The sequence below is a fragment of the Mytilus trossulus genome, chromosome 6 (genome assembly GCF_036588685.1).
Source record: "Mytilus trossulus isolate FHL-02 chromosome 6, PNRI_Mtr1.1.1.hap1, whole genome shotgun sequence".
Classification (NCBI taxonomy): domain Eukaryota; kingdom Metazoa; phylum Mollusca; class Bivalvia; order Mytilida; family Mytilidae; genus Mytilus; species Mytilus trossulus.
Window position 1 is genome coordinate 30,198,516 of NC_086378.1, and position 24,313 is coordinate 30,222,828.

Consider the following 24,313-nt stretch of genomic DNA (forward strand, 5'->3'; position numbering starts at 1 on the left):
ACCTGACATAAGAAAACAGTAGAATCTGAGACTTTGAGTTCTTTGACAATCTCTACAGTGAAACAAATCCTTCAATATATCTGACTTAAGAAAACAGTAGAATCTGAGACTTGGAGTTTTTTTACAATCTCTACAGTGAAACAAATCCTTCAATACAATGTATATATATCTGACTTAAGAAAACAGTAGAATCTGAGACTTGGGAGTTCTTTGACAATCTCTACAGTGAAACAAATCCTTCAATATATCTGACTTAAGAAAACAGTAGAATCTAAGACTTGGGAGTTTTTTGACAATCTCTACAGTGAAACAAATCCTTCAATATATCTGACTTAAGAAAACAGTAGAATCTAAGACTTGGGAGTTTTTTGACAATCTCTACAGTGAAACAAATCCTTCAATATATCTGACTTAAGAAAACAGTAGAATCAGTGACTTAGGAGTTTTTTGACAATCTCTACAGTGAAACAAAACCTTCAATATATCTGATCAATATATATATATCTCCATTAGATCTTACTCAGGGGTGTGCTTTAACCTCATTTGTTCTTCACTGTAGATCAATACACTTTTACTTCTGAGGAATTACTTCCTATTAAAAGTATTTGTACATTTCATGATACGACACCAAATTCTCATTTATGTTCTATTAACAAGATTAAATTCTTGTAGTTTCTTAGTCTTAATCAATTATTTGTATTGTACTGGGATTCTTCAGACAAAAAATATTACGATCATATGTTCATGATTGTACCAAGTATTTTTTGTGAAATAAGTCAGAGAGAAAGATGAAAATTTTATGTATGACTTTAAAAAAAAATCTTTCAACTAGTATTTTGTTAAAATGAAAAGAGTTGTCCACAACTCTGAGAGCTACAAACATGGGTCGAATTTTAGCTTTTTTGTTTACTGGCCAGTCGGACCAGTGGACTAAAAATCTACTGGTCCGGCTCCAAATCTACTGGTCCTAAAAAAATGATGTTCATTTGACAAACACTAATATAAATAATAACCCCCCCAGTACCATGTCATTTATTTCGCACGTTATTTTTTTGGTAAATTATTAAAATAAATTGAGATTGCGATGCAATCAGTGATTTTTTATCGACAATTTTCTACTGATCCACTGGACCACCAGCTGACAAAGTATACTGGTCCGACGCAAAGTATACTGGTCTCGGACCACCGGACCAGCGTTAATTTCGACCACTGGCTACAAAGGTGGAAATTTTACATTCTTTTACAGTTCATGAACGTGACTACAAATAGAATTATTATATATAAGGCTCTCCAGACAAATGTTTAAAGATGAGTGCTGCTTTAAATCAATTCAAAATAAAAATGATGACATTAACTTTTACCAGTTCTTTAAACTGCTAAATTATCACCAATATATATGTTAAAAAAAAATTCAAAATTAAAAATCTGACACTCAAATCAGTCACAAGTGTTAACAAATAAAACAAATAATTTCATTTCAATCTTTGCAGTTTTAAAAATGTTCAAGAAAGATAATTAAGTTAAACAAAATAAATTTCATTTCCAACAAATTGAATAAAACATGATACATGACAGAATAAGGGTAAAGACTTTAATTTCTGGCATCAGTTACAATGCGTTGACATTTCTATACATTATACAATCAGATGTAGCATTAATTTGATACCACCATGGTAATGTAAGGTGACACTGTCACAATAAAACAATTTGCGGTCTTGCTAGAAAGTATGTATTACTGGTTTTTATCACTCTCAACTTCTGACCTAACTTCCAATGTATTTGTATCAATAATTATATAAAAAAGAAATAAGGCTGACATCTATAAGTATCCAGTTTTTATCGGTATGCTAAATGGATGTTGAGGTCCTACCAGAATAATCAGCCATTTAATTACAGGATACTATTACTCTATCAATTCAATTTTTCCTTTTTTGGGGAAAAGGGGGAGGGGTGAAGAAGAAAACAAAAGAAACTAGGGAATAAAGACTGCAAGAAGTCTAAAAACTGTTGGTTAATTTAAAGATTAATTATTGTCATCTATTTTTAACATTCAACATTTAAATGTGTTAAACAACTTGACTAATATATCAAATTGATAAAAAAAAATCCTTATGATCATGTACAAGATAATCTGTTCCAAAATATTCTATCTGCTAGTTAAAAGTTTAGAAAAATTGTAATTTTAAACACATAAATGATTGACACTTACATTATTTCCTAAAGATACCTGAAGATTGATGATTTAGGCTAAAAGTTAAGTCATTTAATTTAAGGTATAGTTATAAGTTAATATTACATAAAATAATAATATCCTATTTGTATAATTGGCTTTCTAATTAATTTTGTAACACTAATTGGGGATTACAAAAGGCACTAGCTTAGGCTTAAATTCTCCCTAATCCTCAAACAATAATGTATATGGCATGTATATAATTATCACTTCTGTGCATACAATATAATGGAAAGTAAAGTCATGTGTCTTCCATAACTGGATAATATTCCTATATAGTTCCTATATATTCATAAATTCAGATGTCTTTTGGTTATTTGTATTGTTGGGAAGCTGTCTCATTGACATATTTTTATCAACCCACATATTATCTCCCTGTCAGTATCTTTTTTTGCTTTTAAAAACCTTAAATTTTAACCCCTCATAAAATAGGTCCTGTTTTTCTTTTAAGGGGCTTTATATAAATACCTTAGATATATAATTTGAAGGTTCTTAGTTCCAAAACTTTGATTTAAGCACTTTTAAAATATGATTTTCCATTACTAAATTAATTAAAAAAGATTAGAAGAATAAGAAATTTTTAATTATACTTTACTGCTTACCTGGCCTTAGTTCTTGACATGACCAAATCATTAAATAACAGATCAATCTACCCACATGAACTATAAATAAAACTTTTAAATCAGTACTTATTTTCTACTTTCATATTCCATTTATGGACCTAGTAATTCTATATATGGAACAAGTCTTAACATAAATATTTACATTAATAGAACTGAACTGATTTAGCCTTAATATCCTTAGAATTATGTATAACAAATTTAACGAAAGTTAACTTATAACATACCTTTTGAATTAATAAGCACTGAAGTGTCTCCTTTGACAATTTGAGGTTATATCGGCTGAAAGATAAGATTACAAATATGCATAATTCTGTGAGAATACTGATAAGACTCATGCTAGCTAGTCCTTACATTGTCACAGTACGTTGTTTACCAATAACAGTGAATAAATACCGGTAAAAATCAATAGTACATATAAAGTATTAAGCTTACTATGCAGTTAACAAATAATATGCCTCATAGTCAAATACAGGTATCATCAAAAATCACTCAACCATGACAAAATAGATACTACCATAAAAACTGTTTTTATTGAAAAATTTTAATCTCTAAAACTAGCCTGTAGGTATTGGTCAATGCAGCTAATGGACATCTTGTTATCACACAATATATATAGGGATAGGTTTTCAATTAGCTCTTTCATTTTAACAATATGTGGATTATACTGTTATAGATTTTTCAGTTATTGTAATAAATCATATTTATGTTTATTTCAACTTTTAAACTCATTTTAAGGACAAAGTTCAATGCCTATATATATAGTTTTTATCTGTGTTGTCAGCTAAATTGGAGATTTAATATTTTAGTTAACATTATAGTACCTATTTAATGTTCAAGGTTTTATTGATGTTTACGTCTGCACTTTGTTATTTTGATATAAATTTTGTCTGAGTCAATTTAATAAAAAAAAAAAAAATATCACACAAACTAGAATTCAAGGTCAACATGAATTTTCTAAAATTAATTGATTTTTATATGTATGAGCACATAATGACTGCCAACTCTTCCATTTATGGGGGATTTCCCCCACGGCAGATATTGATCAGGTTCTAGAAAGAGTTAAAATGAAATTGAAACACATATATAAGTCTTACATTAAAAACACTCTTTATAAGAGATGCACTGAATTATCTTGTACATCCTGCAGAACCTGACTATCATATTAATTTCCAATTTGTACATGTACTGCATAATTATGCATGAAATAATTGCCACTGGACAATCCTCTTGCGTTTTAAAATTTCCATGGATATTTTTTTAATTTTGCAAGATGACCACAAATATTTTCCTTTCACCAAGATTAAGGGGAGAGAATTTTACACAATATTTTTTAAATATATAATCTTCAAATTCATCATGTCTAGCATTAAAAACATTCCTGTTATAAGAGATGCACTGGACTGTCTTGTATATCATGCAGGACATGTCTATCATTGAAATATAATCAAACATTCATTGATTTTAAGGTGGTACATACCAACACTTTCACTAAAATTAATTTGGCTTGTTTAATTTTTATAAAATTTTGACAAAGTATTTTCTTTGACCCTTTGACAAAAATATAAAAATTTCAAAAAATTTGAACCAAGCATTTTATCAGAAAAATTACACTGGTTATAGCAGTTTGACAAACTCTAATTTTGATCATTGAGAAGCTTAATATTCCCTTAAAAACACAACATCATTAAAACATTTAGGTGATTTTACAGAGTTATCACCCTGTAGTGTTAGGTACCACCTTAAACTAACCAAATTACATAAGTTTTTCTTAATCCTCAAAAAGGAATTAACAGCTTTGTCTAAAAGGTGCTAAATTTGTTTATTTATTTATGGGAAATCTAGCTTATTAACTTATAATAACCATATTAACTGTTATAATAACAATCAAGTAATTATTAATTGTAGGAAAATTTTATTAATCCTTTTTCCCACAGGAAACTAGGAGGTATTTTGAAAATTTGCCATTGAAAAGAGATGTTGTTCTAGCTGTTTAAAATAATACTACTGAAGATGAAATATCATGTTATTTCACACTGTCAGGTTTATTAAGATCTTTAAAATATTCTGTTTTCGGAATCTCTAATAAAAATTGATGAACATTTAATAGTTTGCATGAGCATTTAGTAGCCCTGAACATATAGATAGGTATGAAGAGGATGGACATAGACTTCAAATAATATTTCCCACAAACCAAACTTTGTGCAAAATTTCAGTTACAACTTTGGCAAAGTGGCAAATAGTTATCAAAGGTACCAGAATTATAATTAAGTACTCAAGACGCGTGTTTCGTCTACATAAGACTCATCAGTGACGCTCAAATCAAAATTTGTATATATATATTGAGTTATTTAATTATTGTCTTTATTTGTTTTTGTTGTTGTTATATGTCACAAACTATAAAGTTAATATGGCAATAAAACTTTGAATTGAATTGAATTGAATAAAATGTTAATTAAATCACAATAGTTTAAGCCCATATATCATGGGCCAAAATGACACAGACATTAACAACTATAGGTCACCGTACCGCCTTCAACAATGAGCAAACCCCATACTGCATAGTCAGCTATAAAAGGCCCTGATAAGACAATGTAAAACAATTCAAACAAGTGAAACTGCGAGCTACTGCTCACTGATGATACCCCCGCCGCAAGTGGATAATATTAATAGTGTAAAAATATGCAAGTGTTCGGTAAACAGGAAGTTGTCGAGTGATGAATCTGAAAACGCATCACACAGTATAGCTGACTTATATAAATCCTGAAACCAAATTTCAGAAATCCTTGTATTGTAGTTCCTGAGAAAAATGTGACGAAAATTTTCAACTTGGCTATCATGTGTTAAATCATACAAGTGTTCGGTAAACAGGAAGTTGTCAAGTGATCAATCTGAAAACGCATCACACGGTATAGCTGACTTAGATAAACCCTGAAACCAAATTTCAGAAATCCTTGTATTGTAGTTTCTGAGAAAAATGTGACGAAAGTTTCATGGGACGGACTGACTGACGGACTGACGGACGGACAGACAGAGGTAAAACAGTATACCCCCCCTTTTTTAAAGCGGGGTATATATAATGAGAAAACAAACGGCCTTATTTATGTAAAAAAATGAATGAAAAACATATATGTAACACATAAACAAACGACAACCACTGAATTACAGGCTCCTGACTTTGGAAAGGCACATACATAAATAATGTGGCGGGGTTAAACATGTTAGCGGAATCCCAACCCTCCCCCTAACCTGGGACAGTGGTATAACAGTACAACATAAGAATGAACAATAAGAATTAGTTGAAAAAGGCTTAACTCATCAGATGGACAAAAATACAAAAATGTACAAGTGGACGTGGCTGGGTACTCCAGTACATCATAGTGTTCATCAAGTGCACTCATATATTCCTGACATAAAATTCTGGCTGGAACTACAGATATTTTATCTACTTTTGGTTTAGGCCTCATTAAACTAATACTAAAAACAAAACAAAAGTACAAGCTATTTTCAATTTCCATCTCTAGGCGTAAATACAAAAGCAAAAATAGACACATACAGAAATATATAAATACAATGTACCAAAATAGGCAAACAAATTCAAAATATTGGCAATAAAAGATCCAACGTGTAGGTCGATTATATTTTTACCAATAGTTGATTAAAAGCTCCTATTGAAATGAGTTATATAGATAGCCAGAATGCCATCGGGAGCAGTGTTTTGATTTTCTGCGTACATTTGCATTAGCGAGTTATTAAATCAATAAGAAATCTATTTTATATTTCATATTCTTGCTGTATTGATAACCTACTTCAGTAGTCTTGGTAAATTATAATCAGAGACTGCAATCATAGTAATTAATTACCCATGTGTAAAACTTCATCTTTTGTCAAGTTTTACGATGGCTAACAAATCAGATTTACTCAATAGTACAGTCAGGGTAAATCTCTTTTCACAAACCTAACAAACAAAACATTTTATTTCCCAAAACATTTGGTTTTATCATTATAGTGACTTTTTTATCCATTTCAATCTCGTTTATTTTATTGATTTATCTTTAAACTTACCATAAAATGAAATCTATACATGAATGCATACATACATTTTTTTCTATAAGCAAAGGACTCCTTTTGAAATTACATGAAAGGCATCAAAAAATCATCATTATGGAAAGTTTCTGGAACTGGTTTCTGGTTGAAATAAGATAATGAAATAAGATACCTAATCTCTATTTAAAAAGTCTTTTATTTTGAAATATAAATTTTTCTCAGAAGCTCTAACACATTTTAAGAGTTCAGTTTTTTATCTTATTGCTTAAAAACAACAAATATTTTTTATTCATTACCAAGATTATAAGCCCAGATTTTTTTTTAATAGCTCACAAGATTCCTTCTTAAATATTGACTATTTTAAATTGACATTTGAATGACTTTAAGCTCATCAGTCTGTTCTTACAATTTATATCAAATATTATCTAAAAACTGACCATGATTAAATTTAAGAATTTTTCTAAATATCTTTTGAACCTACAGGTACTCACATCAAATATTATTGTTGACAAATATCTACTTCTCACCTCAATGCTTATATATATAACAAAATTATTTGACCTTCTTATATAACATACATTTTAATTCTTTTAAAGTTCTTTAAGATTGGTGTAGAAATCAATGGCTTCCACGGTTAATAGTTATTTTGTCATTTTCTTACATGATAATGACTTCTGACATTTAAAACAATTACTTAGCACAGAAAAGTTGAATTATATAATTTCTTCTTTGTTTAATACAATCAGAGCAGTGCATTAACAGTGTACTTTAAACTTGCATCTTAAACTAGAGGCTCTTAAGAGCCTGTGTTGCTCACCTTGGTCTATGCGCATATCATAAACGAAGGACACAGATGGATTCATGACAAAATTGTGTTTTGATGATGGTAAGGCATTGTAGATCTTACCTTACTGAACATTCTTGCTGCTTACAATTATCTCTATCTAATGAACCTATGAATATATCCCAGTAGTTAAAATCTTTTGTAAAAATTTACAAAATTTACAAAATTTATTTAAATTATTAAAGTTGACTATAAAGGGCAATAACTCCTTGAGAGGTCAATTGACCATTTTGATTATGTTGACTTATTTGTAGGTTTTACTTTGCTGTACATTATTGCTGTTTACAGTTTACCTCTATCTATAATAATATTCAAGATAAGAACCAAAAGCTGCAAAAATTTTCTTAAAATTACCCTATGTAGTATTTTTAGCCATGTCTGCCATCTTGGTGAGCAAGCCGGGTCATTAGACACATTTTTTAATTTGATACCCGAATGATGATTGTGGACAAGTTTGGTTAAATTTGTCTCAGTAGTTTCAGAGAGAAGATTTTTGTAAAAGATTACAAAAATCTAAGAAAAATTGATAAAAATTTACTATAAAGGGCAATAACTTGTTATAGAGTCAACTGACCATTTTGGTCATGTTGACTTTTTTGTAGATCTTACTTTGCTGAACATTATTGCTGTTTACAGTTTATCTCTATTTATAATAATATTCAAGATAATAACCAAAAAAACGACAAAATTTCCCTAAAATTACCAATTCAGGGGCAGCAACCCAACAACCAGTTGTCTGATTCATCTGAAAATTTCAGGAAAGATAGATCTGGACCTGATAAACAATTTTACTACTGTCAGATTTGCTCTAAATGCTTTAGTTTCAGAGATATAAGCCAAAATCTACATTTTACCCCTATGTTCTATTTTAAGCCATGGCAGCCATCTTGGTTGGTTGGCCAGGTGACCAGACACAATTTTTTAAACTAGATACCTCAATGATGATTGTGGTCAAGTATGGTTAAATTTGGCCAAGTAGTGTCTGAGGAGAAAAGTTTTGTAAAAGTTAACGACGACGAAAAGGACGGACAGGGCCAGGTGAGCTTAAAAGGAAGACCAGTCAAAAGGTCATGGTTTTTTTTCAGCTGGATTAATATGAAGCATAGCAATGCCTTATTATGTGGGTACAAAATAATCTAATCTTATATTGTGTTTAAGATTTTTTTGTAAAAGCAAAACTAGCTTCTAAGAATTTCAATTGAACTTTTTTTTTATTTTCCTAAAAGTACAAATGACTAACCTTTCACACTGATTCTAAAACAGGATGTATCAGATGTTATTTCCTTTATTGGAATATCTGGATTCTGGAATGTATAATATAAGAAAACTGAATGTTTAAAAATATTCAGGAAACATCAAGAAAACAAGGGGAAAAGATAATATTTGTATTCCAGAAAACACAATAAATCAATAAAGTTTAATAAGTTGATTTGACAGATATCATATGCTATTGTTAATCAATGAAACAGCAATACAATAACACAATCATGCAAAAACAGTTAACTACTGGTATAGGATATCAGTCATCTGAATTTTATATTTTTCTTTGCAAAGTGTGGACACTTTTTGTTGCAGAATTTATAGTCCTTTTTGCAACAATTTATTTTCACATCTTTTAAACATACATGTAGTAGGTCACTGTCACAGTATTCATATAAAACATTTCAAAGCTTCATATTTTCAGCAAATTTTTCTAATATTAGGCCCCGAAATAATAATGGTCTTTAGAGTTAATGGTGTAATAGATAGTTTCATGGGCTAAATGATTAAATTTTATTAAGGTTTTTGTAGTGAGTACAATTTCTGATAATGTACATATAATATTGGTTTTTATATATCTACACCCGCCACTTTAAGGTTTAGTTTTTCAAATCCAAAAAGTAATCTCTGATATTGTAAAGAAATCAACATAGTTAAGTTACTTGCAGGATAAAATAGACATCCGGTGAACAAGACAGAACAAGTGAAACTGCGAGCTACTGCTCACTGATGATACCCCCACCGCAAGTGGATAATATTAATAGTGTAAAAATATGCAAGTGTTCGGTAAACAGAAAGTTGTCGAGTGATGAATCTGAAAACGCATCACACGGTATAGCTGACTTATATAAATCCTGAAACCAAATTTCAGAAATCCTTGTATTGTAGTTCCTGAGAAAAATGTGACGAAAAATATTCATGGGACGGATGGACTGACGGACTGACGGAAGGACAGACAGAGGTAAAACAGTATTATACCCCCCCTTTTTTAAAGCGGGGGTATAACAACATACAACAATTATAGTATATTAAGCTATAATTATAAATTAGTCCCAAATATAAACAAGTTATACATTAAAGTCTATCAAAGATCTGCTGTCAACACAAATTCTTCAACAGGACAAAAAAAATTGTTGAATAAATTCTATCTGTAAACAACTATGTCAGTTACTTAAAAGTCAGTTTAACTTGAATGATTGTTGAAATGTTGATTTGTTCACACTGGAAATCTGTACCACCTTGCAAGGATTAAATCTTAAACTTTTTTTAATTTCACAAAAATAACTCAAAAGATTATAGACATGAGTTTACATTCTTGTAAAATAACCAACTGGAGTATACAGTATTTATATTTCACCATTCCAAGCTACAACTGTACTAAGCAAATTGAGTCAACAAAGATTTCCTTTAGAAGCAAAATTTTAACAAAAAATATCTATAATTTCAATAAGAAAATCCTGAAATTCTTTAGATTATCATTTAAAAAAAATCTTTTTTTATAAGCAAGAAATAAGTTCAGTAAGAAAAAATGATAATGGAATACAAAAACTTGTTAACTCTCTCTGAACAAAATGATTAAATGACGAACAGAAATAATACCTCTCACAGTAATGGTACAATACAAAAATTTATGAAAAGAAAACCATAAACTGTCTACATTTATATATATATACCATTTTCTACTATACAGAGACACTTAATTTCATTAAATGTGAAAATGTGCTCAGGCCAAATAAATCATAATCTATCTGAATATTTATTTTCATGAAAAGCATGAAAAGTCCCTCGACTTCTACGGAATATTTCTAATTAATTGAGTGAGGTTGAAAGTTGATTATATATTGATAGTTTTAACGGTAATATTTCTCCCTATGCTAACATTGGAATACATCTCGTGGTAATGGTACAATAAATATTGCTTGCACATTTAATTTGTCTGTCTAAAATCATTATTGAAATCGTTCTTGAAACTTCATTGTCATTTATAATACCAGATTAATATTTAAATATGATTAAAAAAAAAATGATCACAACTTGATAAACAAGTATTAGAAAATTCTATTGAAACTTTTTCAAAAATTATAGTAGAAATAAATTCTTAATTAAACTGAATCAAGGATACTTATCAATCAGGATATTTCAAAACTCATATCTTTGCACATATCTGTAATATATCTCGAACACTTTTTTGGTATAAACTGATGATTTTTATTTCATTTTTATACAGAATGCATTGTAAATTCAATTAGGGGAGATAACTCATACATTAATGAACACAATTTTCTAGCCTTAAAATTAAACCCTTATAATTTTTGACAGAAATCTAATGAAGCATAAACAAATTCATGCTAATGGTGATATTTTCTTTGGATTTTTTGAGAATTTCCTTCCCTTTTCTGGTAAAATAAGCCATAGAAAATTGCCTTGAATGTTAACCCCAACCAATGAAGGGGAGATTAGGAAAAAAAGACTGGTTAAGCACCCCCTATTTCAATGGGTTTAACACCCTTAAAGCCTCCTCCAAAAGTTGTAGGATTTTCCCATGGACTTGTTCTATGTTGTTCATGGATCTTTTTAGCAACAATTTAGTATAATCTTCCTTTTTTTTTCCTTTTAGTATATCATATATCTAAGAAATTACTGGTAGTTAGTAACACAGTAATAAATTCAAAGATATAGAAAAAGTCTAGTATATAAGAATTAAACACATGTACAATAATTTTGATCGTTTTGAAAGTTACGACATATCTATAAAAACTTCAAATCAATGAGAAGAAAATGTTATAATGCTTACCAGTAAGTAAAACTACTAGATCCTTCAATTCTGATAAACACAAGCTTGGTCTTTGTAATCCCAGGAACCTTCTATAAATTGCTTCTTCAAACTTTCCACATATAATATCAAATTACAATGACAAACAATTAAATCGTCAGACTACACTCTCCCCCGCATATATGATCCAGTAACTGTCCAATTTCCTAAAAGAGCACATATAGCTATCATATTCCTTCTGAAATAGATAAGTTCAAATAGATATTCCAAAAACCATTAGAAGTATTGCCGGCAAGTCTAAACCTGTAATGTTAGACGATAGATCAATACTTTATTGACCAGCCCATGCCAAATAATCAAAACTATCCTTGTGCTTTAGAACTCCTCTCTTTCATAGGCCAATGGCACGAAATAAAGGCTATCTGCTTCGTCAGTTTGTTATAGTTTGTCCAATATACCGTTGAGCTTGTACCGAATCAATAATCCTACAAAGATACAAAACATAACTGGCTCCATTTAAAGAATTCAGTTTATCACAGTATTTTTTTCAATTAATCAATTTCTGCTTGGTGTCTGATAGATGAATTATTAATGTATCTGATTATAAATGACGAGTACATTAATGAATTCATGCAATTAACAGTAAAAAAACATTTTTTCAGGGTAGTTCATTGATTTCCGCATTACTGATTTTCCAATGACAATTATTCCGATAACAATTATTCCTCTTTAGTGAGATAACAAATTAAACGTTTATATGTGATTGACTAAACTCTGTAGGTGCACTTAATAAGTTAGAAACTAATTTCACATCAGCTTTATCAAACTTTACAATAATTTTGTATTGACAAACTTTCACATCATCAGCTTTATATAGAACTTGACAATCATTTTGTACTGACCAACTCTTTAATTTCACTTTTCATTTTCATTTTTAATCAGTTTCAAAATTGGTTGATATTTATTGTATAAATTTTATAAAGTATTGCTCATTATTTTCAAATATAATTGAATTTTCCAAATATTCAAAGATGTTTTTTGTATATGACCTTCAACATCACAGTTCTCATGTTGCACCTTATTGTATCATGTTTGCACACAATGAACAATGAAAACCAGACTTCTTACAGGTTCTCTATGAGATTAAAAACTTTCTTTAGATATCGTTTGTCATAATACATGTCCTTATGCTTAAAGATTCACAAAACAGTCACATCAAAAGATGCACAGAAAATTAAGTTTTATTGGAGGGATATTCAATTCATACCTCAGGGGGAGGGTTGAAATCTCAAGAAACAAGTTAACCTGCTGCATTTTTTGTGTCTGTCCCGAGTCAGGAGCCTCTGGCATTTCATGGTCTTGTGTAAATTTTTATTTGAGTTTCTTCTGTTATTTTGGAGTTAAGTATGACATCAATTATCACTAAACTAGTACATTTGTACATATTTTTGTTTTAGGGCAGCTAAGGCACACCTCCCGCTGCAGGATTTTCTCATTGTGTTAAAGACTCATTGGTGGCCTTTGGTTGTTTTCTACTTTTTTATCAGGTTGTTTTCTATTACGCACATTCACAATTTTTATAATAAATTTTATTCTGGATATTAATAAATAAGGATGAAGTTGTATATATGCTACTGAGGCAGTAACCCTAATGACACAAAAACAACAAAATACTACTATCGATAAATTTAGCTTTCTACAATAAACAAACTCTATAATGAATTTGTCAAGTTCTAAATGTTCCTGGGTCTATATAGAACAATTACATGCCATCAATAACAATTCCCTAATTGACAATAACATTAAGATTTAGCAAAAGACATTAACCACTGATAACGTTCCAGACTTGGATAAAACTATATATATAACATTGTATGCTGTGTCTGATGTTTGTCAGATTTATAGTTTATATACATGTCTTTCTATGTTGTGATGCTACACTAATGTTTCAGATAAGGGTGAAGGTTGGCACCTATTAAAACAATTAAACCTGCTACAGTTGTTTGCACCTGTCCTAAGTGAGGAACCTGAAGTTCAGTGGTTGTCGTTTGTTGATGTGGTACATAAGTGGTTTTTTTTTATATACATTAGACCGTTGCTTTTCTAGTTTGAATGAGTTTACACTTTTCATTTTTGGGGCCCTTTATAGCTTGCTGTTCAGTGTGAGCCAAGGCTTCATGTTGAAGACCGTACTTTGAACTATTATGGTATACTTTAACAAATTGTGACTTAGATGGAGAGTTGTCTCATTGGCACTCATTTCCACATCTTCTTATATCTATGTACTCATATATATGTATGTTTTATATTCAAGAAAGATACTTCAATTATAGTATAAATTCTTTAATAACCATTAGATCAAAGGCTTTCAATAAAATGTCTACATCTTCTCTGGTTTCTAATGCTATTTGATCAGGAAATCATCAATATGGCATATTATGACATCAGATATAGGAGAAGGTACAATATTTTTTTTTAATTTGCAAAAATTAGCATACTGGTACTTCAAAATTTCTACAAATATTGATTTACTTCATAAAATTGTCAAGTTTGGAGTAATGCAATTTATGCAATTAAAGCGTTTTACAGTGTAGTGTTGAACAAATGCTAGTGGAAAAGCCTTTATCAGTGAGACTGGAGTAAGTTATGAGCCAAATTACCAATCAAGAAGTGTAATTAATATCTATGTCCTAGAAATCAAATCAAAGCATAAGGTATCATGCCATGATTAATCAATGTATTGATGTTGTCTTTTAGCTGTATTTATATGAGTTAGCTATACTACACAGAGAAACTCAATTCAAAGATGGTCATTATGTCAAAATCTGACCACAGATGCAAAAATTTGACCACTGATGTCAAAATCTGACCACTGGTGTAAAATGTAACCACTAGTGTTATAAACAGCTGCGCCATGAGCGCATGATACACCCAACGTCTTGTGTGGAAGTTTTATGCAATAATCATAAATAATTTCTGAGAAAGTTTTAAGCAAAAACCATATATTTTTTTTGAGACACGGCGGGACATGTGAAACCCTCAACCCTGTTTTTTTTTTAGAAAAAAATAAATATCACTAAAATAAAATTTGTGAATCAAAACCAAAAAGTATACAGATCTTTAGATTAATATAACAAAGAAGTGTGTAAAGTTTTAAGCAATAATCATAAATTATTTTTGAGATACGGCGCGACATGTAAAAAAACCCTCCCCTGTTTAACAAAATACTCAATTACTCCAAAATAAGTTTTGAATCATCACCAAAAAGTATACAGATCTTCAGATTAATATAACAAAGACATGTGTAAAGTTTTAAGCAATAATCATAAATCGTTTTTGAGATATGGTGCGACATGTAAAAAAAACCTCCCCCTTTTTTACAAAATACTCAATAACTCAAAAATAAAATTTTGATTCATCACCAAAAAGTATGCAGATATTAAGATTAATATAACTAAGAAGTGTTTAAAGTTTTAAGCCATAATCAAGAATCGTTTTTGAGATACAGTGCGACATGTGAAAAAAACACACCTCTGTTTTAGTTACAAAGTGCCGTATCTCAAAAAGTTTTAATCTTATTTTCACCAAAAAGTATACAGATCATTTGACCATCATAAGAAACAGCTATGTTAAGTTTCATGAAATTTGGATAAGTCGTTCTCAAGTTACGGTGCGACATGTTTACGCCGGACAGACAGACGGACAGACAGACAGACGGACGGACACCGGACATTTGTATACCATAATACGTCAAAATTGGGCATATAAAAATTTGACCACTGATGTCAAAATCTACACTGATGTCAAAATCTGACCACTGATGTCAAAATCTGACCACTGATTTCAAAATCTGACCATTGATGTAAAAATCAGACCACTGATGTCAAAATCGGACCACTAATGTCAAAATCGGACCACTGATGTCAAAATTCTGACCACGGATGCAAAAATCTGACCACTGAAGTCAAAATCTGACCACTGGTGTAAAATCTTACCACTAGTGTAAAAATCTTACCACTGTTGTCAAAATCTACACTGATGTCAAAATCTGACCACTGATGTCAAAATCTGACCACTGACATCAAAATCTGACCACTGTCAAAATTTCACCACTGATGTCTAAATTCAACAGCGCCCCTTACCAAAAGTGACAACAAGTTGTATGGCTGAATCAAAAATCTCCTACTGACTCATTCAAGGCAAGGGCACCTTAAAACAGGTCCATATTTTAACTTGTTTATCTTAATTTGAAGACTTATTTTAGTGAATTCATTGCTAACACTCAGTCTGCATGCAGTAATCCCTGTTCTTTTAAGTACATAATTGTCAATTTAACAGTACACAGGGAAAGGCTGTGGATTTTTTTTTTTATAAAATTTCCACTAAAACAACAAAAACAAACATAATCCTTAAATTTTGACAGTTAATAAAAAAAAATGGTATAACAGTTAAAAGTGTGCAACTTTTCATATATATTATGTACTTTATACAAATGTAGTATAATGACTTGAACTTGAGATGTATTTTCATAATTGTCATATGTTTTTGGTTAAAATTCTTTTTTCCTGTACTTCATCTCTTAATATTGTGTAAAATTCATTGATCATTAAAGAAAAAATATATAATAGATGACTTTAAAAGGAAATTCTAAATACTGAATCAAAGGCAACACAAAAAATGTTATATAATTATATACCGGTACTGTAAATTCAGAAATTATTGTGAGGTTTTTATTAATGGGAATGTGACTAGGTGAGTATTGAAAAAATAAGAAGTCGCATTCTGATATCTTATACATATTTCTGTAAGTAGATTTTCTCAACATCACAATAATTAATCTTGTATTTTTGTCACTTCTTCATAAATCGCAATAATAAATGCACGCAATGATTTCTGAATTTACTGTACTGTCATATTACCATCCTGGCTTACCATTATTCAGCCTGAGTTCATCTTTTTTTCTGATCAGCACCTATGTATCCACATTCATGCATAACCTAAATCAAGAAATTGATTTTTAATAAACACTTATGTGTGAAACTGTCATAAAAATTTAACACATTTCTGTCAATCATTGATGTAATTGTTATCAATTTGATACAGTTTTTAGAATCATATATAGAGGTAGATCCAGAAAACTTTCACTGGGGTGGGGTCTTCCAAAAACAAACTTTCAAAACATTTCATTATTATTTAGTTATATATTAAGGTCATTTAAAGTTGCAAAAAAACAAATCGTAACACATGGTATCCAAAAGTAGTTCCAATTTCATTATCTTGAAATGCTTTGGTGGTTTTGAGGTAGAATGATTGCCTAAACTGCAGGAGGTCTAGAGTTCTAAGTCCTCAGTGTTAAACCAAAGACTTGACCTAGCACTTTAAACATATAACTCATAATGTCAGTCTTGTAAACAGCAGGTTTTTCTGTTCATATCACATTTAATACCATATTTTCATTCTGAAAATGTATCAAATTTGCCACTGGACTTTGAACTGTCATCTATCATCATCAGTTTTCTTTGATATCTGCAAGCAAAAGTGTAAAACATCATATCAAGGTATGAGTGTAAACATATTGCACCTGCATCAGTCTTCAATCAACTTTTCAAATTTTAAGGTTTGAAGAAAGACAACTTACAAGTCTAAAAGAGAAACATATATATATATATATCTATAACACATACAAACACATAAACAAGTCAACATGCTTAAAAAAAAATTGAGAGTAATGGTTAAAAAAAAATGGCAGAGGAAAATTGCCATTTTTTTTCTCTGAGAAAATGGACCATAAAATACATCTCCTTCATATATTAGTGGATCTGTGACTCATTTCACAAAATATCTTGTGTAAATTAATCATAAGTTATACTGAAATGCTGTCACTTAGACATGGGAACAGTTTATCGAATATGTCAATATATATATATATATATAATTATTATGTTCCTGTTTTACAGGCTTAGTTTACTTGAAAGTTAACAGTGTCATGGGAGATAACTCTATATTGCAAATCATACACTTTTCAGTTAGGATTTTAGGTGAATCCTTATTGCAACGTCTCTGTGAATCAACTCAGCAAGATTCGAACTCATAAAAATTAAAAGTCACTAATTTGAGTTTGCGGATTATGCAGTACATGTATGTTGTCCTTACTTCTAGTTCATTTGTAATTTCTACCTGATCCTACCTGGCAGAGAATCTGTAGTACAAGGAAGATAACTCTTTGTTTTAATTTGGCGGGAGATTAAAACCGACGTATTTTTTTTAAGATTCCTATTGTCGTTTTTTTAACTAATGTATTATCTTAACATGGTAAACGAAGAACTCCCTTTGACTAAATGAAGATTTTTTGAAAAACAATAAAATTAATTTTCAATCAAGTTTAATAAAAAAAAATCAATTGTGATTTTAACTTTAATACCTAGATTATCATGCTTTTATTTTGCTTATTACCACCATGCTTTTGGTGCTTCATTTTGTGCTGTGTAATTTATTGTATGTTTATTACGGGTTGTATTGTTATGTCTTATAATTATGTCGGTTCAAGAACTTATGGTATCTCCTTGTTTGTTTACTATTTCGACTCTAAATAAAGCTTATTTATCTTTTATTTATTAACCCGGATGAAATAAAAATTTGGAAATTCTAGTACAAGGCGTTATCAATTAGTTACAATTTGGCTGCCATGAGCAACACGACGGGTGTCACAGGTGGAGCAGAATCTGCTTACCCTTCCGTAGCATCTGGGATCAACCCCAGTTTTGGTTGGGTTCGTGTTGCTCAGTCTGTTGTGTTTTGTGTACTGTTGTACACAAGAAGATGTGGTATGATTGCCAATTCAATTTGGACAACTCTTTACAAGAAACCAAATGACACAGAAATTAACAATTATAGGTCACCGGAACCTGGATAATGATGGGTTTGTTCCTGGATCTTTCTTGACTGTAATGGATACTTATATTAAATATTATTGTCTTTACAAACAGCGTTATATCAATGGGTCTTCAAAGTGCTTCAGGAAACCTCTTTCTAAATTATAATCACCAACATCAGTTTAATCAGCAATAAAAGCCGGGTTTTAAAGTTTTTGTGGAATTAACTATACTAGAGGTGGCATGAGTCAATTTTTTATACTAAAAAAATCCAAGATCTATTAGAGTTGGTTCTGCATTGTTTCATAAACAAGGATCACTAACTAACGATATCTTGTTGAATGGTGGTGCAAATCGTACTTTGTCATAAATCACTCTGTTTTAAATAAAAATTTCCCTGAAACTGATTTTTTAGGATGCCTGATTTCTTGACTGATTCATATTTGTTACATTTGAAGGACGTGATTTTCAATAAAAAAATCAGCATTCCTATGGGAACCATCTACGCTTCACTTCTTGCGGACTTGTTCCTCCATTCATATGAGACTAACTTCATACATGAGCTTTTTAGGAAGAAAGAAAATAATTAGCATTATCCTTTATCTTCACTTTCGATGTTCAATCACTAAATGATTTTCAGTTTGGTGACTCTCCCACCGAACTTGAGATGAACGACACAGTTATGTTTGTCTCATATCTTGACTTTAATCAAGAAATTTACAATGAGTGCCGGATGAAAATTAAACCTTATGACAAAAGAGAGTATTACAGCATTGAAAGAGAACTTTCCATTTCTATGAAGCAACATTCCAAGTACGCCTGCATATGGAATATATATCTCCCAGTTGATACGATATTTCAGGGCTTGCATATCATTTCATGATTTCCTTGAACGAGGATTGCTGCTCACAAGGAAACTATTAAACCAAAGGTATCAGTTGCTGAATTTGAAATAATTCCTCGTAATTTACAAATTGGTTGACCATTATGGAATATCTGTTTCACAGACGACTAACGAACACATTACGTCTAAATTTCGTCTTGCATCTTTATCGATCTGAGATAAACACTCTAAAACGAGGTCAAGAACAAATAAACCCTATCATACAGACATTTGCACTTAGCAATACTATTATCATGACCATCGATATATAATTACGTATTGTTCATTGAGTAATATACATTTTCCCCAAAACTTAACAGAAATCAGCGAATCTTGGTATTAGGTCACTGTTAGGTCAACCCTTTCCGAAAAATGTCTACCTTTCAATCACCTGTAGTATGAGTTTTTTCCCCCTGACCAAATCTTGTCAATTATAACAATTGTCATACAAGTGGGAAATTTTAAAAACTAGCTACCTGCAAACTCCAAAGTATTACGAAAATGTTTTACCAAGTCAGAACTAGAGGCTCTGGAGAGCCTGTGTCGCTCACCTTTGTCGATGTGCATATTAAACAAATGACACAAAAGGATTCTTGACAAAATTGTGTGTTGGTGAAGGTGATGTGTTTTAAGATCTTACTTTACTGAATATTCTTGGTGCTTACATTATCTCTATTTATAACGAACTTCGCCCAGTAGTTAAAGAGGAAAATATTCTGTAAAAATTTACAAAAAAAAATTACAAAATTTATGAAAATTGTTTAAAATTGACTATAAAGGGCGATAACTTCTTAATGGGTCAATTTTGGTCATGTTGACTTATTTGTAGGTCATTATTGCTGTTTACAGTTAATCTCTACCATAACCAAAAGCTGCCAAATTTTCTTAAAATTATCAATTTAGGGGTTTCAATCCAACAACGGGTTGTCTGATTTGTCTGAAAATTTCAGGGCTGATACATGTTGACCTACTGATCAATTCAATCCTGTCAGATTTGCTCTAAATGCTTTGGTTCTCAGAGATATGAGCCAAGAACTGCATTTTACCCTATGTATTATTTTAGCCATGTCGGCCATCTTGGTTCGCATCGGACACATTTTTTAACTAGATACCATAATGATGATTGTGGACAAGTTTGGTTAAATTCGTTTCAGTAGTTTCAGAGGAGAAGATTTTTGTAAAAGATTACAAAAAAATACGAAAATTTGTTAAAAATTGACTATAAAGGGCAATCACTCTTTAAGGGATCAACTGATCATTTTGGTCATTTGACTTATTGTAGTTCTTACTTTCCTGAACATTATGGCCATCTACAGTTTATCTCTATCTATTATAATATTCAAGATAATAACAAAAAACGGCAAAATGTCCTAAAAAATTACCGATTCAGTGGCAGCAACCCAACAACGACTCATCTGAAAATTTCAGGGCAGATAGATCTTGATCTAATAAACAATTTTAACCCTACCAGATTTGCTCTAAATGCTTTGGTTGCAAAGATATAAGCCAAAATCTACATTTTATCCTATGTTCTATTTTTTGTCATGGTGGCCATCATGGTTGGATGGCCGGGTCACCGGACACATTTTAAAACTATATACCCTAATGATGATTGAGGTCAAGTTTGGTTAAATTTGGCCCAGTAGTTTTAGAGGAGAAGATTTTTGTAAAAGTTAACGACGACGAAGGATGCCGGACGATGGACGCCGGACGCCAAGTGATGAGAAAAGCTCACTTGGCCCTGTGTGCCAGGTGAGCTAAAAATGACAGTTGATTTTCATACGTTTCGTTTATGATAAAGTGTTACGTTTGACTTTCTTAGTTTTTTGTTATACTTATTTTGATTAAATATACAAATCGAATCAAATCAAATTAAATATTTCATTATCCCAATCAGGGTCCCACATGAAGCATTTACAATTATCAATTTTGATAGTATAAGCAACAAACATGAGACATTGTACAGTATATTGACATATAATTATGATAGACAAATGAAAATAGCATTGATAACAAAAATACATTAAAAGTACTCTTGAGTATTTATTTTTTCTCCCTTCCTTCCTTATTTCCATTATTATTTCTATCCCCAGCAGTGCACAAATAATTTAAAAAATATTGATAATAATAAAAAATGGAAGACAACACATTAAATAATTTCATGCAAGATTGAACAAACTTGAATTATTATCTATTAAGGTGGAAAATTTGTTCATCTGCAGGAGAAACCAAGGGACGGTGCACTAGGATTTACTGTTGATTGCGATAGGCAATAACTACGGGGCGCCGAATGGGACTCTTGTGGTTTTGTACTCAAAATTCAATTTTGTACGGACAAAAGTGACTTTTGTTCAACAAAAATGAGTTCAGTTTAACAAAATTTGTATCATACTACAAATTTGAAATTTTGTCATACAAAATTATCTATCAGCGGACAAAATTCATTTTTGTTACACAGGCTTGACTTTTGTTACCTAATTTGAAAATTGAGCGACAAAAGTCAATTTTGTATTTAAATTAGTTAAGTTTGGTTTCTGTGAACTAATTTGCATACAAAATCGACTTTTGTTACACAAAGTTGACTTTTGTTACACAAAAATTACTTTTGTTACACAAAATTGACTTTTGTTACACAAAATTGACTTTTGTTACACAAAATTGACAAAATTGACTTTTGTCTCAACAAAATTGACAAAATTGAATGGTTTTACACTAGTAATTTTGGGGCCCTCTATAGCTTGTTGTTCGGTGTGAGCCAAGGCTCCGTGTTGAAGGCCGTACTTTAACCTATAATGGTTTAATTTTTAAATTGTTATTTGGATGGAGAGTTGTCTCATTGGCACTCACACCACATCTTCCTATATCTATTTTGTCTCAACAAAATTGACAAAATTGAATTTTGTCTCAACAAAATTAACAAAATTGAATTTTGTCTCAACAAAACTGATTTTTGTCTCACGAAGGTCAATTTTGTCTCACGAAAGTCAATTTTGTCATCACAAAAATGAATTTTGTCGTCACAAAATTGACTTTTGTCTCAACAAAATTGACAAAATTGACAAAATTGACTTTTGTCTCAACAAAATTGACAAAATTGACAAAATTGACTTTTGTCTCAACAAAATTAACAAAATTGACTTTTGTCTCAACAAAATTTACAAAATTGACTTTTGTCTCAATAAAATTAACAAAATTGACTTTTGTCTCAACAAAAATGACTAAATTGAATGGTTTTACACTAGTAATTTTGGGGCCCTTTATAGCTTGTTGTTCGGTGTGAGCCAAGGCTCCGTGTTGAAGGCCGTACTTTAACCTATAATGGTTTAATTTTTAAATTGTTATTTGGATGGAGAGTTGTCTCATTGGCACTCACACCACATCTTCCTATATCTATTTTGTCTCAACAAAATTGACAAAATTGAATTTTGTCTCAACAAAATTAACAAAATTGAATTTTGTCTCAACAAAACTGATTTTTGTCTCACGAAAGTCAATTTTGTCTCACGAAAGTCAATTTTGTCTCATAAAAGTCAATTTTGTTGTTACAAAATTGAATTTTGTCATCACAAAAATGAATTTTGTCGTCACAAAATTGACTTTTGTCTCAACAAAATTGACAAAATTGACAAAATTGACTTTTGTCTCAACAAAATTGACAAAATTGACAAAATTGACTTTTGTCTCAACAAAATTAACAAAATTGACTTTTGTCTCAACAAAATTAACAAAATTGACTTTTGTCTCAATAAAATTAACAAAATTGACTTTTGTCTCAACAAAAATGACTAAATTGAATTTTGTCTAAACAAAAAGGACAAAATTGAATTTTGTCTCAACAAAAATGACATAATTGAATTTTGCCTCACAAAAGTCAATTTTATCTCACAAAAGTCAATTTTGTCTCAAAAAAGTCAATTTTGTCTCAAAAAAGTCAATTTTGTCTCACAAAAGTCAATTTTGTCTCACAAAAGTCAATTTTGTCTCACAAAAGTTCATTTTGTTTCACAAAAGTCAATTTTGTCTCACAAAATTGAATCTTACCGTACTCAATTGACTTTTGTGATTTAATTTCCATATCAGGTAACAAAAGTCAATTTTGTATGTTTATATTTGCATACCTTTAAGACAAAATTGACTTTTGTCATGACAAATATGAATTTTGTGTACACAAATGAATTTTGTCATCACAAAATTGAAGTTCTCACAAAACAAGTCTGTAGCACATAGTTTTGTAAGACAAAAATGATTTTGTTATGACAGAATTGAATTTTGTACAAAACCACAAGAGTCCCATTCGGCGCCCCGTAATAACAGCAATCCCCCCAGTGTCAGAAGCAGATGAACAAATATATATGGGTTTATTCAAGCTATGTCATCAGTTTGAAGTTGAGGTATAAAATTGTAGGAAAATATGTTTGCATAGGTTGAATAAGATGTTACAGATAAAATTTTATAAAACATTAAATAATCAGATACTCATTAAAACAGTTGAAACCTGTAATTAGCGTTTAAGTGTACTAAAAAACTATTTTGTTATATGCATAGAAAATAAAGGTACTTCTATATGTTGCGGATCTCTTTGCAATAGTAATTGACATTATAAAACAATAAATATAATATGAAGAACACAAAGGTGACTAGCTATAAAACCAGGTGTAATCAACCATTTTCCTTGAGTTCGTTATTTTTTGTTGTTGTTATTTTTCTTATCACTACTGTACCCCAATTTTTGACATATTTACTTATTGTGTCTGTTTGTTTTGTACACACATGATTGTCAATAT

The 24,313-nt window shown here is 30.5% G+C and overlaps 1 protein-coding gene across 3 annotated transcripts in view; it reads right to left on the reverse strand.

The window, feature by feature from the left end:
• The window catches only part of LOC134721090 (uncharacterized), a 62,286-nt gene extending 44,986 nt beyond the window's left edge, over nt 1-17,300 (reverse strand). The window contains exons 1-5 of one of the 3 annotated variants that reach the window (XM_063583811.1): nt 17,221-17,300; nt 16,707-16,771; nt 11,796-12,259; nt 8,982-9,038; nt 3,078-3,132 (exon numbers count right to left, since the gene is read on the reverse strand). The gene's annotated coding sequence lies outside the window, so the exon portion shown is untranslated. Of the gene's footprint in view, nt 1-3,077; nt 3,133-8,981; nt 9,046-11,795; nt 12,260-16,706; nt 16,772-17,220 lie in introns of all 3 variants that reach the window. The other 2 variants (XM_063583810.1, XM_063583812.1) reach the window with 2 other exon arrangements.
• Between the last annotated feature and the right edge of the window lie 7,013 nt (nt 17,301-24,313).